Consider the following 18,532-nt stretch of genomic DNA (forward strand, 5'->3'; position numbering starts at 1 on the left):
GTCAGCCGAAGCACCTATCATTGAGGATAAACCGTCTGAATCCATACCTGACGAAAGTCAAAAGGTCGAGGCGGCAGTTGACCCGGTCTTGCCTTCAGAGGTTCTATCTTCGAATGATACCATCACAGAAGAGAATAAAGACGACACCGTCCAAATTCTCTTCATCAACACAGACTCCGACGAACAAGGGGGCAGTTTGCCCATTCCTTTATCGCAGGAAGGAACTTCGTCAGAGTCATACCCGGCCGTATATTCGGTCCCACCTCCAAGCAACCTAGTTGTCTCCTTCGACTGGAATCAACTAGGCAGACCCCGCTTACCAGCAAGCATACCATTCAGAATTATCGTCCAAATATACAGAATGATTATGGTTGGTACCATCATTGTTGAGGGGGCTTCTGTGAGTATCCTTTCCTCTACTGCTTGGAAAGCGCTTGGTTCGCCATCGCTTTTGCCTGAGATGAGAAATCTGACAGGCTTTGATAAAGGAACCAGTCGACCTTTAGGGATTCATCCCAATGTGCCCATAACATTGAAAGGGAAGACCGTTCAAATGAACGTGATGGTCGTTTAAGGACCCTTGGATTATAACCTACTCCTTGGACGAGACTATATTTATTGCATGGGAGCTATCGTCTCCTCACTCTTTAGAGTAATGTGTTTTCCGCATGAAGGAAGAATGGTCAAGCTCGTGGACCAACTTTCATTCCCCGGATCACGCATCGCAAATAGTCATATACCATCCCTAAATAGTCTCTTCACTCAAGAAATGTCTCAGCCCACGGTCCGTCCTCCCGATGAGCGCGAGTAATCCGGAAGGATATGACTGAGACCCAGGGGGCATGCGTCCTGGTCTGCTTCAGCAGGAAAACTTTGGGTATAGGATAGGTTTCCGCAGGAGAATATGACTAGTCTGTACCCCGTCCGGGGGGAAGAGGGCTTATTCTAGAATAAGATTCTCTTGTCAAAGTTATGTGAGTTGGCGGGCATCGTCACTCACCTTTGTTTGTTTCGAGAAACATCGCCGAAGAAGTGTTTTGTTTACGTTGTAAATAGAACAATATTTGGGTAACCTGAAAGAGGTAGGCCTTTCCCGATAAAACAAATGTTTTGTCTGAAAATTGAGGGGTAACCTTGAAACCATATTTTATACCTGGGGGCATGCAAACCTTTTGGAGTGCAAGCAAGGGGCGACTATTTATTTTTTAAATTTTTAGAACCTCTAACCCTTTAAACTCGTAGGATTAGTCGTTTCCTAACTTGCATAAAGAAAGGATGTGGGGCAATGCTCGAAAGATTGCCTGGTTTTGCAATGAGACATTCTTATCATATGACTGGATTAATCGAGCAGTTTTAGCACACAGTTCATGCTCGTTAAAAAATAAATGCAAGATTCGAGCAATTTTAGCACATAGTTCATGCTCGTTAAAAAATAAACATAAGATCGAGCAAATGTTTTCACCCGCGTTTAAGCTCGTTAAAAAATGAACTATTCCGGTAAATAACCACCGTGAATGTAGCATTATTAGCCATTAAAGCCTTGGTCGTGTTTGCCCATCACCTCCACTTTTCCATTGGCCGATCATTCACCTCCACTTTTCCATTGGCCGATCATTCACCTCCATATGATTGTTTACCCATTTTGAGGAACAACTGCGAAGAGTGATTTCATTAGCCATCCTTGTGACACTGCCGTGATTGGAAAATTCCAAGCCTTACATGGAATCAGCTGCTACCCATTTTATCACTCGTTCCTCAAAAGACGAGTCTTCTTTAAGCTCTTTTCATTTGACTCGTAAAATATGAAAAGATTGCCGAGTTTTTGCCTTCCAGCTCGTTAAAGTGACCGGAAGAGCTATCCCTCCTCTAGATTTTAATCTTTTTGGACCTGAGAGATTATTGCACAAAAAGATTGAGCGCTTGTTTTATTCGGCTCGTTAAAACTATCGAAAATCCATCCCTTCTGTATTGTTTTATACTTTTTCGGACTTAAGGGATTAGATGACGAAAAAGGACTTTTTGGAGTTAATTTTACGTACCTTTTCAGACTCTCTAAAAGTGAAAAGGATCGAGTTATCCTTGTCGTTAGACTCGTTAAATGCATTAAATAGCGACAAACTTGTCTTTAGACGAGAACGAGTTTCACTATCGCTAGGCTCGTTAAAACATAGCGATAGGTTTGCCCGAAGGGAAAATTATGTTGGCATTATGATTCAGGTGTTGTCCTTGATGGAAAACCCATTCAGGTGATAAATCAAGAAGGACGCAGGAAGTATGTTCAGCAAGTGCGTCCCCGCAGGTATACCATGCAGAACCCGCGTCCAGGGACGCAGGCCAGCTGCTCAGGAGGTGCGTCCGCCCAGTGCACTCATTTCAAGGCAGAGAAAAGCACGTGGGGGTTTCTTGTGTGGTATCTAGCCGACGGTTTTGTGTTTCTATGGTGTCGGCTCGTGGCATTGTTCCATGTTTTGGGGAGAAACTTGCCTATATAAAGCAAAGGAGTTCATTTGGATTAATCATCATCTTGGTTGAATATCTCTTGGTGAGATCTAGTCCAGATCTATAAAGGCGAATCTTCTAATGGACTATGATCTATATGGCGCATGACCAGATCTGTAGATCTGAGTGTTTGGGTTGAGTCTGAAGTCCTCTTATCTTCTATATCTGAAGGGACGCAGGTTCAGTGAAGGGAAAGTGCGTCGGGACGCAGTACAGTAAAGGCTCAGGTGCGTCTCTGAGGCAAAGGACGCGGCGCGACTGTGTTATTGGGTGCGTCTCTGAAGCGAAAGACGCGGCGCGATAGTGTTTCTGGGTGCGTCGGTCGCAGAAAAGCAAAGAGGAACAGTGCGTCTGCACGTAGAACAGCAGAAGGTATACTGCGTCCAGTCGCAGGCCACAGAAAGAAAATATGCGTCCCTGTCTTAAGATGATCTGTTGACTGTATATTTCTGTTCATAAGGTGTTCTGGGTTGTTTCTGTAATTACTGATCTAATATCTGTAGTAGACTGTATCTGTTGAATACTGGTTGATCTTTTGATTCTTCATGAAAAGAAGTAGGGGGTTGTAGCTCCCTTCCAGGAGAGACTGGAAAACAAGAGAGAGTTGTAGCTCTCTGCAGGTTGCAGCCTGCGTGCTGATAAAGGACTGCACCAGTACAAAATCATTGTAAAAAGAATTTCTTGAAAGAAGATAGAGACATATTGCAGCAGGTGGTTTTCTCCCGCATTGGGTTTCCACCTTACATCTTGTGTTCTTTGGTGTGACTGTCTATTTTCTTTATTCATGCTCATTGTTTTATGGTACTGATATGCAAGAATAATTCAAAAGATCAAATAAGGAAGATTTGGTAAATTGCTAGATAATACTGATTCACCCCCCCTCTCAGTATTATTTCCAACAATTGGTATCAGAGCAGGTCCTTCAGAAAAGCTTGATCGCTTGAAGGTAGATCGTTCATCATGAGCAACTACGAGAGAGAAGCATCAATCAGGCCACCCGTCTTCGATGGAACAAACTTCAATTATTGGAAGGTAAGAGTTACTGCATATCTTCAATCTCTTGGTACAAAAGTTTGGAACATTGTAGAAACAGGCTATGCCTTTCCTTCAGTTACTCCTACAGATCCAGCTGAGAAAAAGCAGTATGAAACAAATGCAAAAGCAGTCAGTACTCTATTAGGAAGTATATCCCAAACAGAGTTCATGAAGGTCATGCACTTCAAATCAGCAAAAGAGATATGGGACAAAATGATCACTAGCTATGAAGGAGATGAACAGGTAAAAGAAGCTAAACTTCAAACTCTCAGGATTCAATATGAGACTCTCAAGATGTATAATGATGAAAGTGTGGCTAATTATTTTCTTCGAGTAGATGAGATTGTTAATTGTATGAAAAATTTGGGTGAAGAAATAAAAGAGACTATAGTAGTTCAAAAGATTCTAAGATCATTATCCCCCAAGTTTGAATCTAAAGTATCTGCAGTAGAAGAAAAAGAAAATCTCCGTGTTCTCACTATGTCTCAGCTGCATGGAATTCTAACTGCTTATGAAATGAGAAAGGGAGGTCCATCAGACAGAAGGGAAGCCGCTTTTAAAGCATCAGGCAAAGAAGATCACTATGAAGCAAGTCATGTTCCAGAAGAAGAGGAAGAAGAATCAAATTTTGTCAGAAATCTTCAAAGGGGTTCTGGAAGATTCAGAGGTAAGCTACCTTTCAAATGCTTTGCTTGTGGAAGAGTAGGTCATTATGCTGCAAAATGCTCTTATAAGGATAAAGGAAAGGAACCAGTTAGATGGAACAAGAAACATAGTGCAAATAAGAAAAGCTACTACACCCATGAAGATAGTGATGGCTTATCAAACAGTGATGAAGATGAACAAGGTAATAAATATAGATTGTTAATGGCATTTGAAGATGATGATTATGAGGATGCTGTAGATGTGGATAACCTTTATGATGAAATTACTAGACTCAAGAGATGTATAGAAGAAAAGAACATGATTATTGATACTCTACAATCTCAAATTGATGAAAAGGAAAAACATCTTGAAAAATTAGAAGGTGAAATTGTTGGTCTTAGAAAAGAAATTGAGAAAACAAAAACTATTAATCTCAAGTTTGTCAAAGGATCTGAAACCTTGGATGAGATTATCAGTGTGCAGCGGTCTCCACTAAATAAGACAGGTCTGGGCTATAAGGGAGAAACTTCTCAAGCATCCACTTCAAAAATTTATCTTGATGCAGCAAGAAGAAATGAGCAAGAGCACAAGGAAGATCATCAGGTAAAGCAGGGACAAATGTCAAACAGAAACTATCAGGGGCAATCCAGCTTAAGGGTGAACAAAAGCCAGCCACAGGTAAAATCTTCCCAATTTGGTTCAAAAATAGATGAAAATAGAAATTACAATCAGTTGGCTGGTAGATTCAATAATCGCAAAAGTTTCTTCAATGGACAATGCTTTTCTTGCCATAACTTTGGTCACAAAGAAGCTCAATGTGTTGCGTATAAAACAATCATGACTAGGGAAGCTCAAAAACAAAGAAGTATGACAGGGATTACAAAAAGGACCTATAACAGCTTTTCAGCTCTTGAAAATGAAGTTGAATGTTCTATTTGCAATAATTTTGGACATGAAGACTTTGAATGCAGAAGCAGGTTTCCGGAAAGAAAGGTACAAGAACAGAAAAAGGAACAAGCCTCAGGCACCAAAACATGGAAAATAAAGAAACCTCAAACAGAAAGATGTGGGATAGCATTTTATGCAGAAGGACAAGAAAATCTATGGTACATTGACAGTGGATGTTCGAAGCATATGACAGGTGATAAAGAAAAACTTGAATCTTATTCTAATTTAGAAAAGGGAAAGAAAGTCTCTTTTGGAAATGATACTCCTGCAACTATAAAAGGAAAAGGTATTGCTCCTTTAAAAGAAGATGTTAAGGCTGGAAATGTTTTGTTTGTTGATGGGCTAAAGCATAATCTACTAAGTGTAAGCCAGATGTATGATCAAAGAACCGAGGTTATATTCAGATCAAATGGATGTCTTGTTCGTGATCTTGATACAGGTAAAACAGTTCTCAAAGGAAAAAGAACTCCAAATAATCTATACATATTTGATGAAGGACAACAACAATGCTATCTAAGCAAGGATGAAGAGCACTGGTTATGGCATCGAAGGTTCGGACATCTAAGCTTCTCACAAATAAGGAAAGCTTGCAAATATCAGGCAGTTCGCGATCTTCCAGATATCAAAATTCCTGACAACACCATATGCAGATCATGTCAGTTTGGAAAACAAACCAGAACTAACTTTCCAGAGAAAGAAGGATCAGCCAGCATGCCTCTTGAGCTAGTACATACAGATGTATGTGGACCATTCAGAAAAAGAACACCTAGAGGAGAGGAATACTTGATATTATTTATTGACGATTTCTCCAGGTTTGTTTGGTTAGGACTTATGAAGCACAAAGATGAAGCTTTCGAAAAATTCAAATCCTTCAAAGCTTTGGTTGAAAATGAATCAGGTCACAAAATTAAGTGCCTCAGATCCGACAGAGGTGGGGAATTTACTTCAAATGAATTTTTCGATTTCTGTGATGAACATGGGATAAGGAGAGAATTTTCTACAGCTAGAACTCCTCAGCAAAATGGAGTAGTGGAAAGAATGAACAGAACAATCCAGCAAATGGCTCGTGCTCTGCTTGATGAATCAGGAACTCCTGCAACCTTCTGGGGTGAGGCTGCACATGCGGAAGTTATTATTCTCAACAAGACAAATGTCCGAGTGAACAGCACTCAAACTCCTCATGAGCTATGGAGTGGTAAAACTCCTTCGGTAAAGCACTTCAAAATCTTTGGGAGCAAATGCTATATCAAGAATACTGAGGAGCAGCTTGGCAAACTTGATCCTAGAGCAGATGAAGGAATTCTTCTTGGCTACTCTCCACATAGCAAAGCATACAAATGTTACAATAAAAGACTTGGCAGAATTGTTGACAGCATTGATGTAGTGGTTGATGAGAAGGGATACATTCCTAGGCAAATACATCGTGAAGACATCGAAGAAGATGAAAGCTACCCTCAAAGACAGAATGATGAAGAAGAAGAACCGCAAGAACAATCTCAAGAAGAACCTCACGAAGAAGCAGAAGAAAGAACAAGAATAGAAGAAAAGACTCCATCCAGATATGTTCAAAAGAACCATCCAGAATCTCAGATCATGGGACAGAAAGAAGCAGGTATACAAACTAGAAGAACAGTTGCAGAAGCTTCAAGTTATTTGGCATTACTCTCCTCTACTGAACCACAAAATGTGAAAGAGGCATGCAAAGATGAATGTTGGGTGAAAGCAATGGATGAAGAACTTGAGCAAATCGAAAAGAACAACACTTGGGAGCTGGTTCCTAGACCAAAGGATAAGAATGTTATCGGAACAAAATGGGTTTTCAAAAATAAATTGAATGAAAATGGAGAAGTAATTAGAAACAAAGCCAGACTTGTTTGTAAAGGGTATGCGCAGCAAGAAGGAATAGACTTTGAAGAAACTTTTGCTCCTGTTGCAAGACTTGAGGCCATCCGAATGTTTCTTGCCCTCTCAAGTTGTCAGAACTTCAAAGTATTTCAAATGGATGTGAAATCAGCCTTTCTGAATGGAGACTTGGATGAAGAAGTGTACATTGAACAGCCAGATGGGTTCATTCTTGGAAATGATCCAAATCTTGTATGCCGATTGAAAAAGGCTCTCTATGGTCTCAAACAAGCTCCAAGGGCTTGGTACTACCGGTTGGACAAATATCTTCATCAACAAGGTTTTTCAAAAGGTTCAGCAGATAGCAATCTTTATATAAAAATTGAAAATGACAAACTACTAATACTTGTTGTGTATGTAGATGACATTATTTTTGGCAGCAATGAAGAAGCTATGAGTCAAAGCTTTGCCTCGGTCATGCAGAAAGAATTTGAGATGTCCTTGCTAGGAGAACTGACATACTTCCTTGGTTTGCAAATCCAACAAAAGAAAGGAGGAATCCTCTTATCTCAAACCAAGTATCTCAAGCAGATTTTGAAGAAATATGGCATGGAAGATGCAAAACCAGTATGTACACCCATGGTCACAGGATGTAGTCTCAGTGCAAATGATGAATCTGCAGCAGTACATCAACCAACCTACAGATCTATGATTGGAAGTTTACTATATTTGACAGGTACCCGACCAGACATCATGCATGCAGTTGGAATAGTTGGAAGATTTCAGGCAAATCCAAAGGAGACTCATCTTCAAGCAGTGAAGAGAATTTTCAAATATCTTCAAGGGACTCAAAATTATGGCTTATGGTATCCTAGAGATACAGATCTCACTCTTCATGCTTATACAGATGCAGACTGGGCCGGAAGCGTGGATGACAGGAAAAGCACAAGTGGTGGTGCATTCTTTATGGGTCCCAGACTTGTATCTTGGTTCAGCAAGAAACAGAGTTCAATTGCTTTGTCTACAGCTGAAGCGGAATATGTTGCTGCTGCATCTTGTTGCACCCAACTTCTTTGGATGATGCAGACTTTGCAGGATTATCAAATCACTTGTACACCTCCTATTCCTATCTTATGTGACAACACAAGTGCAATCAGCATCTCAAAGAATCCGGTTATGCATTCAAAAACCAAGCACATACCAATCAAGTACCATTTTCTCCGGGAACAAGTACTTGAACAGAAGGTCAAGTTGGAGTATGTTCCTTCTAAGGAACAAGTTGCTGATATTTTCACCAAACCGTTGCCCAGGGACACTTTTGAATACCTTAGGCAAAAGCTGGGGGTTGTTGATGCATCATCTTACTATTGATCATCTTCCTATTGGTGGTATAGGCTCAGGGGGAGCACATAATGCATTGTTGGCATTATGGAGAAGGAGATCTTGGAAATAGCTGCAATATGTCTCTATCTCCTTCATGATGGATTTCTGGTTACAGATCTGGAGAAGCATGAGCATAGGGGGAGCATACCCTTTGCCCTTGATGTCAAAGGGGGAGAATGATGAAGCTGAAGATCATGTGGTTGCCATCAAGTCCAAAGGGGGAGATTGTTGGCATTATGATTCAGGTGTTGTCCTTGATGGCAAACCCATTCAGGTGATAAATCAAGAAGGACGCAGGAAGTATGTTCAGCAAGTGCGTCCCCGCAGGTATACCATGCAGAACCCGCGTCCAGGGACGCAGGCCAGCCGCTCAGGAGGTGCGTCCGCCCAGTGCACTCATTTCAAGGCAGAGAAAAGCACGTGGGGGTTTCTTGTGTGGTATCTAGCCGACGGTTTTGTGTTTCTATGGTGTCGGCTCGTGGTATTGTTCCATGTTTTGGGGAGAAACTTGCCTATATAAAGCAAAGGAGTTCATTTGGATTAATCATCATCTTGGTTGAATATCTCTTGGTGAGATCTAGTCCAGATCTATAAAGGCGAATCTTCTAATGGACTATGATCTATATGGCGCATGATCAGATCTGTAGATCTGAGTGTTTGGGTTGAGTCTGAAGTCCTCTTATCTTCTATATCTGAAGGGACGCAGGTTCAGTGAAGGGAAAGTGCGCCGGGACGCAGTACAGTAAAGGCTCAGGTGCGTCTCTGAGGCAAAGGACGCGACGCGACTGTGTTATTGGGTGCGTCTCTGAAGCGAAAGACGCGGCGCGATAGTGTTTCTGGGTGCGTCGGTCGCAGAAAAGCAAAGAGGAACAGTGCGTCTGCACGCAGAACAGCAGAAGGTATACTGCGTCCAGTCGCAGGCCACAGAAAGAAAATATGCGTCCCTGTCTTAAGATGATCTGTTGACTGTATATTTCTGTTCATAAGGTGTTCTGGGTTGTTTCTGTAATTACTGATCTAATATCTGTAGTAGACTGTATCTGTTGAATACTGGTTGATCTTTTGATTCTTCATGAAAAGAAGTAGGGGGTTGTAGCTCCCTTCCAGGAGAGACTGGAAAACAAGAGAGAGTTGTAGCTCTCTGCAGGTTGCAGCCTGCGTGCTGGTAAAGGACTGCACCAGTACAAAATCATTGTAAAAAGAATTTCTTGAAAGAAGATAGAGACATATTGCAGCAGGTGGTTTTCTCCCGCATTGGGTTTCCACCTTACATCTTGTGTTCTTTGGTGTGACTGTCTATTTTCTTTATTCATGCTCATTGTTTTATGGTACTGATATGCAAGAATAATTCAAAAGATCAAATAAGGAAGATTTGGTAAATTGCTAGATAATACTGATTCACCCCCCCTCTCAGTATTATTTCCAACAAATTATAGAAGAAGAATATGTTATCCTCCTCAAGCTTGAAAAAAATAAAGAGGTACTGGTCAGCAATGACTGGGGAAAATTGGGAGAAACTCAAAGAAACTTTGATGGTAGCAAGTCGCTCTTGAACATGACACTTTTCCTCCGTACCACAATCGGGTTGGGTTGTTTCATTCACCGGTCACATCACCATGGTCTCGCCATACCATCCATATTTGGGGTAAATGCTACCAATCCATCGCATAAGTGTCGCCACATGTTCAAGAGAAGTCATTCAGAGAAGTCACCTGTGTCCCATCCACTACCATACATTATACTCTTTCATGACCGCCACCTTGAATCATATATCATCAGATCGTTTTCACCTCCATCAAAATCATTAGCTCCGTTCCGTGTCATTGATGTGGGATTCATCAAGGCCCTCCTTTGACGGATCGCTTCTTGTCGACATCAGTTCATTATCCAAGAAGTCGATCTAGGAACAACCCCTTCAGTACTTTGAAGCTTGCATGCCTCAATGGCAAGTTTCTCACTTCCGGCGACAGGTATACATCAATGACCTTCGACCGAAAGATTTTTCACGGTGTTCGACGCCAAGTCCTCTATTCACACCACGTGAATTGTACTGCAGTACCTTGAGGGTCATCATCATTATCGGTGATTCCTCTCACGCTTGTTAACAATTTACATCATTGACTGGTAATCAAGTGATGTCTTTCCATGTTCGACTTCAGAGCAATTCTCACATGGATCGACTTGTACTTAGAGTGAAGATCGGACGAGATTGAAAACGCCGGATCTAGTTTCATCCATCCGGGCTGCGATATATATTCCGAAAATAAAGACATGGAAATGTACAGCTTTGCAACACAGATAATCATCCTACCAAAAGGATGATGGCTCTATCAGAATCATCAGTCTATCATCAGACGATTGTCTGTCCTATGTACATGAAAATGAATTTATAAAGCTGAGCATGGGAATGCCCGCCTCAGCTAGATCATGAAAACAGTATGAAAATAATGTATTGTATTGTATTGTATTACAGGTCTCCTCCCAACATTGAAAGAACTTCGGATCCTCCTAATAAAGCATTTCACCTGATAAACAACCTCATACTTTAGGGGGAAACTGTTATAGACATTTTTGTGCCTTACAGCTCTAAGCATGAAATGTCCATAATCCAAGGGATCCAAAGTCCCTAAACATGTTGTTCCTACCCCTAGAGGAACAAGGCCAACAAACCACAACAGGACGATATAAAACAAACAAAAATAATAGATAATTTAAAAACTTGTGAAAAATGAAGTTACCTGTATCATCCCATTGTTCTCCCGGTGGAAGAACCATGTCAGGATCTCCACGAAAATCAACTCCGGCATAAGGAAAATCCTGTATAGCAAAGATCTAGTTTTCCAACCAGCGAAAGTACTCCGAAGTAAATCGAACGACCTCTGTCCCCTCATCAGGATGACGGGCCATAACCACAACCCATCGCATCAATTTGGGCTCTCGAGGAAGCCCAACCTCAACAGTGAGCTGCTATGGGATAAGCATCGGAACCCTCTCTAAGCCAAAACTGACAACCAAAGCCCCATAACCAAATGTCTTTAGCTGTCCATTTTTGGCTCTAGTCAGTTGGCCTTTTATGTTGGCCAACACAACATCACACCAGTTGAAAATGGTGCCTCGATAGCAATCAACTGCCATCCGCATCTGGGATCCAGTGGCAATGTGTAAAGCGGCAGCCCCGCAAAGTATGGTAACTGTAAAGTCAATTACCATAAGTTCAGGTCGGGATATAGTTTTGATATCTATCCCCTTCTCCTGAGTTTGAGTGTTACACCACTCTAGTCGGAGACTAGAGACAGACTGGCCACCTGGCCTAGTCCCAAACAGAGTCAAGTGTTCGCCTCTCTTAGGCAAACCAGTAATAAAATAGATATCGGCCGGCTCCATCTCAAGCTGGTGTCCTCCAATGTAAAAACACTAGTCCTGAACGTTCCATCTTTCTACCAGCCACTCTAGAAAGCTCACTTGGGCCCTCATGCCAGGTATGGCCCAGTATTTATAAAGGCTGCATGCCTTCAAATCATCAATTGACGGTTGATGATTAATGGCGGCCAAATCAACATCTTCGTGCTCTCTCTCGCGCCAATCAAGCATGGTGAACAACCTACATTCCATAAAACATCTATTAGAATCCATAAATTTAAAAAAATTTGGTCCATTTTGGAGAATTTAGGTTTTAAAAACCCATTGCGTGGGGTACGCACCCCACCTTTAGGAACAATGCATAGGTACGCAGGGTCCCTGAAGGTATGGTGTGGACCCCTGACATTTTTCTCATTGAGAAAATGTCGGGGTCCGCAGGTCCCTAGTGTGGCACTTGTGTACCTCGAGAGGCGGTTTTTAAAACCATAAAACCTCCCAATAAAAAAAATAGGGGCTTTAAAAAGAATTCTAAACGGATGAAATTAAAGAGGAGGGTATTGTAGATTACCTGGAAGAGACGGCGTTCGATTTCGACAGTCGGATTCTCCGCAATGTCCACGGGAAGTTTCTTGCCAAAAACCCTTTTTCTCTCCTCAACAGTCAAATGGTAAAAATGACTTGGTAAAAACCCTTTTTATTGGTTTTTTGGGTAAATAAGTTGTAAATTTGTTTATTTTTTACCATGAAGAGGTATTTTTCAAAGCAATTTTATCTATTTTTCAACAGGTATGAGTAATGTGTTGGTTTTTGTGAAGGATAAAGGATTTTTCGAGGAAAATTCGTCATTTTTTACAGAGTCATCTTTTAAGCTCTTTTTTGACTCCCAAAATGTGAAAAGATTGCCAAGTTTTTATTTTTAGCTCGTTAAAACGGAATTAAAAAGACGGTCCTCTTACAGTCCTTTTCTGGCCGAAAAAACATGAAAAGATTGCCGGATTTTTGTCGTTTCAAATTCGATATTGGAAATAAAACGATGTGTCATTGATCGCTTTCTACTTTTCAGATCAGAGACACTAATCATGAAAGTACTCCTTGGTCGTAAAGATCAAGCAGTTCTCTCAAGTATTATTTTATACTTTTTCGGGCTTGGGAGACACAAATTTACTAAAAAGGTCAACCCTGGAGTTTTCTTAAGTTTTTCAGACTCTCTAAAATTGAAAAACGTTGAGTTTCTCCTATACTGAACTCGTTAAAATTTCACAGTAAAGGACCTGTTCGATTACAAACAGGAACGGACCACTCCTTCTTAGGGTTCAAATCTAAACTAAGTTGGACTCATCCGAAGGATGAGTTTATAATCAAGCAAATGTTATCCTCCTCAAGCTTGTTAAAAAATAAAGAGGTACTTGCCAGAAATGGTGGGGGAAAAGAGAGGTAAATGAACCTGTTTGTTATACTTTGTCTTGAAAAAACGTATCACCACTCTTGAACACGACACTTTTCATTCACCTGGGTTGGGAAATCCTTTGCCTAACAGTTGATCAAACCACATTGAAAGCCTTCAGCCGGTTTCTAGGTATTAACTTTGGGTCAATTGTCATCAAACCATCTGTTGTGTCGTTATGTGTTCAAGAGGAGTCTTGTAAATAAGCCATTCATCTGCAAAATATTTGTCATCCATCTTGACCATCCCTGAGTTAGTTCTTACAGCTACATTTCTCCAACTTGACATATGATTTCGTGTTGATAGCTTGCTTTCAACGGGTCACTTTCTATCGACTTCAACTCTTTATCTAGAAAGATGATCTAGAAATCGTCAGTACCTTGGGATCTGCATGCCTCAATGGCAGGTTTCTCGCCTTTGACGACATGTTACATCAATGACCTTCGATCAAAGGATTCTGTGACATGTTCGAAATAAATACATTCATTCACATCTCATGGATTGTACTGAGTACTTTGAAGGCCATTGACATCACCGGTGGTCTCTCTCACACTTGTTAGCAGTTTACATCATTGACTGCTAATAGAGTGGATTCTACCATGTTCGATATCAACTCATTTATTCACATGGATAGGATCGTACTATTTCGGGAAGAAGAAATGAAGACCCTGGATCTAGTTTCCGCCATCCAGGCTGCGAGGAATTTTGTATTCATTATACTGTAGACGAATTATAAACAGATGGTTGCGTCCATACTGTGTCTATAATTATGATGTATTGCGAAATCATTCCTGTATCAGAACAGTAATTAGTGTGTTAGTTAAGTTTTTGTTTTGAGTATGGGAATGCCTACCTCAGCGATGATATGATCTCATATATGTATTTTGTGTTGAATATTTGCAGGTTCCGACTAGGCTCTCCACAAGACAATCCTTGAAATGATAAAGTGCTTCACCCTTCCTAGATGATCTAAAACCCTAATCTACTACAGACTTTGCACTTTAGGGGGAAATCTTTTACATAAAAATTTGTCACCATGACTATTTGCAGTCAGTATGGGTACATCAATAACCATACTGTCCTCCTTGGCAAGTCTTATACCTCTGCTCCTCATGTCAAACTCCAAAATTGGGAGAAAGCCTTTGAAAAACAATATAACTCTGGTTCCACACTTTCTCCTAAGCTTACCTGCGGTCCCGCACCTGATGTTCATAATATCTGCGTACTTGTACGCTCTGTATCTGAAGGGTAGGTGCGTACCCCTGTAAAAGTCAAATGGCGCAAGTTTTACTTCAAAAAGCTTACTTGTGGTTGATACTAGGACATTCTAGAAGATGGTTTGATGTGGATTGAGTGCCTCCAGATGGTTCATGCATCCCAATGAAAGAGGAACTTATCCCATGAAGAGGGGAGCTATCCCTTTGAAGAAGGAGCTTATCCCATTGATGGTGGACCTGCTAACTTCCTCCAAAGCACTATAAATAAAGGCATTGGACCAGAGGCAGGGGAGGTTGAAAGCTGAACATTCCTAAGGGTAGATGTTGTTGAAATTAGGACTCCCTTATTGAGCTTGAGAGGAGAGATCACATTCCTTTCTTAGCTTCATTTGGAAGTGGGTGAGCTGATCAAAGTAGAGGAGAACTCTTGTTGGACCCTGGGAGGGACCTGCACAACACCAAGGCATTGGTTGTAAGGTTTCTTTTGTTTCAAATTAATACAATTAAGTTCATTTTTCTCAACAAGTTGTTATATATAATTTGTTTCATAAAATCCTTGGTCTTTATGATGAATATGTTTTATTATGTTAGTTATTCAGGTGCTATGTAATCGTTTTCTTGTTTGTGTATGCAGGTTTCAAAGGGAGGAGCTCATCCGAATCGAAGAAGCTTGATCATTACAAACTTGCACTGGACTAAAGGTAAGCATTAAACACCTGGTTGCTTCTATTTTAAATGCATATTTAGGGAAAGATAGTGCTTGACTATTTTGTTTGTCACTAGAAAAGCCTTAATTTCTAGGGAGGTCGGTTCTGTCTGAAAAATTGACTCTTTTTGCATGACAATAACCAAGAAACCTTCTTACATCTTTTTGATATGTTGGAATTGGGAATTTAAAAATAATTTGAATCTTGGTTTGATCTACCTTGATTCCCTCGGAGGAAACATGATGTCCTAAGACTATTCCCTCATTCAACATCGTATAACATTTTTCATTGCTTAAAGACAAGTTGGTTTCAATGTATCGTTTCAACACTTTCTCAAGATTTAGCAAAGAATGGTCAAAGGAATCACCATATACTAAAAAATAATCCATGTATACTTCAACACACTCATGGACCAGATTAGCAAAAATTACTAATACTGCTCTCTGAAATGTTGTTGGAGCATTGCACAAGCCAAATTAAGCTAAATATATGCATAGCCTTATAGACTTACTTGGAACCTTTGAGGACGAATGAAAGACCAGACGACTCCTCACATCGAGTATACCAGCGCTACGATCTCTCCTCCTTGGGTCTTCTCATTATGGATTTACAACTACAGGTTGTTTTGAAGTACAAAACTGTCCTTAGACAGGCAGCCTAATAGGCTTCAAAATTAATTCAAAGTAAATAAGTTACAAGGCAATACAGATCACAATCAGAGATCTCAAAGATATGAAGCACTCAGTCCAACCAAATATGGGCTTCCTCTTCTCAAGTTCTCATATTTATCTTCCTCTCAGAGAATCTATCCTAGTCTATGGAAAATAAATAAAGTAGAAATAATTGAGGGTCTTGTCAGTATTTTCTTTCACTGACAGGTGTTTACTCAACTTTTCTAGTACAAAGATATTTACAAAGATTCTACCAGTATCCTTTCGGCCTTCTGTCAGAATCATAATCTTCATGATCCGATATCATTTATTGTGCTATTGTGCTTTCTTCAAGCATCTTAAGGTACTAATAATTCATCATTTTAGAGTACTCTTCGTCCCAACTAATGTCACATGGGTCTTAGGCGTCATGAAAAGTAGATTCTTCAACTTTTGCTTCTCCTTTTTCATTTGACATTATTGTTTGAGATTCTTTTGATGTCTGTCCTGAACTCGAATTTTCTTTATATCTGTGGTCATGGTGTTCCGTGGGAATCCCGCGTCTTCTTGCTTTTCCCATTTTTTGAGAAAGGGTAGTGGGCTCACATCAATGTCTAAGAACAAATCTTTGAACACTTTTCTGTATGAAGGGGAAGCTTGAACTGCTAATTCAATGCCATATAAAAGTTCCCATTTAAAAATTTGGAACATGTTTGTGCTGTTTCAATAGCATGTTGAATCCATGGTCTGTAGTTCTCATTTATCATTGATTTCAATTACCACCCTAATTCAAAAATGGCTGAAGTACAGATTTTGTATGAAAACATTAAACTAATAATATGAACCACATTATTATTCCAGTTTCATGAAATAATACTAATTGTAACTAAAGCTTTTTGATTTATGACAAACTTTAAATTCTTTGATTCTCCTTGTAGCTCATCCATTTTCTGCAAAACCTGTATTTTTTTCAACCAATTTTAACATGCCAAACTCTTTGAACCAATCAGCAAGTTGTTTTATAATCTCTTCATTATTACTAGATTTATTTTCGCTTATTGGTTCATAAGAGAATACTCGTGAAAATGGATTTAGACTAATACTTTCTCTAAATTGTGGACTCTAAAAATCCCAAGGGGCCAAGAAAGTTCTTAGATATTGCAAAGTCCTCTGAATGCATTGTGAAGTTTTGATAGAGGGCTTTTTTCTACAGAATCCATCCTTGATTTCCCAATCTGAAAATTTTTCAAAAACTTCGTATTGTGGGAAAGTATCGTTGGGTGCATAATTTTCATCAAACCTTTGCAGAAATGACGCTTCAATTTCTTCAAAAATATCAAGGATCCTTAAAGAGAGGAGATATTTTTCTAATTCACCTCTTATTGGAATGTTCTTTAAATCCAATATTTTAGCTCCAGTATAGATGCTAAGAGCAAAATCTATTCCTCCTATTATTTGATAATAATTTAGAGTTTTTAGGATCCAAATCATATTCTTAGTGAATCGACTAGACCATATATCTGATAGGCTTTTGAAATATATTTTTACCTTCATGTTAAGTAAAGGATATACCTTTACTAGATCAGCATCTAAGCCTAAAGATATACCAACATTTTTGGATTGCCATGCTTGGCATTTTCTGATCCATTGATTTCTTCTTAATCGCAACCCAACTATTTTCTTGATTTCTTCTGTGATTGGTCTCACATGACTTTCGAGGATTCTAAATCTATCTACAAATGTGCCAAAACTACCTTCCTTTGGACCTTTTCCTGGTATTGTGAAGAATGATTTATTCATGTCTCTTGTTCACGAATCTGCTAGAAAGTTGGAATTAGCTAGTATCCATTTGACTTCAAAATCAAATTGCTGGAACCAGATTTTCCATGCTAGCAGTCTTCCTCTAGCCAATTGTCTAGAAATATTAGTAGATAAGAAATACTTGAAATTCATAGAATCAGTTCTTATGAGAAATTTCACTGGTGCCAGATATAACTCAAATTTTTGTGTCCCATTGAAAATTGCTAAAGTTTCATTTTCAGCAATATAATAATTCTTTTGATTAGAGGAGAATTCACCTGAAACGTATGCGCACAATTTTCCTCCTTCTTCTCCTTTTTTCTCTAGCAAAACTGCTGCCCAAAAACTGTCAGAAGCATCAGTTTGTAAAATCAGCAAACCATTATCTGGTGGTTGTAGCTTTGGAAGTTGCTGACATTCCATTTTAAGTTATCTTATTGCTGCTGTAGCTTCTTCTGACCATCCTTCCTTTATATGTTTCCTTATAGGTGCTATTTTTTCAGACAGGTTGGCAATATATCTGTGCACATAGTTTAAGACACCTAAAAATCTTTGAATTGTTTTTGTGTCTTTTAGCTCATCTGGAAACTGAGATAGTCTAGTAAGTATATGGGGTTGCATCTGGATCTGACCATTAACTACATTTATCCCAAAGAAATCTATACTATCTTGAAATAAAACCATTTTCTTTTCAGACAAGACTATACCATGATTCTGAACTTCATTTAGAAAAATTTCTAAATGCTTTAGATGAGTCTCAAGATCGGGACTATGTACAAGTATATCATCTATATATGTTACAATAAAATCATATTTCTTAAAAATATAATCCATCCTTCTCTGGAAGAATGCAGTGGCATTTTTTCTACCAAATGGTACTAGCTTCCATTGATAGAAACCTGCAGGACATGTGAAGGCAGTTTTGTGGCGGTCTTCTTATTGTATTTGTATCTTATAGTATCCAGATTTCATGTCGAACTTACTGAATACTTTGTTGTTATG

At 39.6% G+C, this 18,532-nt stretch overlaps 1 protein-coding gene across 2 annotated transcripts in view; it reads right to left on the reverse strand.

Annotated features, from left to right (window-relative positions):
• The window catches only part of LOC149231521 (uncharacterized), a 261,337-nt gene that overhangs the window by 108,951 nt on the left and 133,854 nt on the right, over positions 1–18,532 (reverse strand). The window lies entirely within an intron of this gene.

Source organism: Pinus tabuliformis, chromosome J (genome assembly GCF_031772625.1).
Source record: "Pinus tabuliformis cultivar Carrire ecotype Pingquan chromosome J, CPIR1, whole genome shotgun sequence".
Taxonomy (NCBI): Eukaryota; Viridiplantae; Streptophyta; class Pinopsida; order Pinales; family Pinaceae; genus Pinus; species Pinus tabuliformis.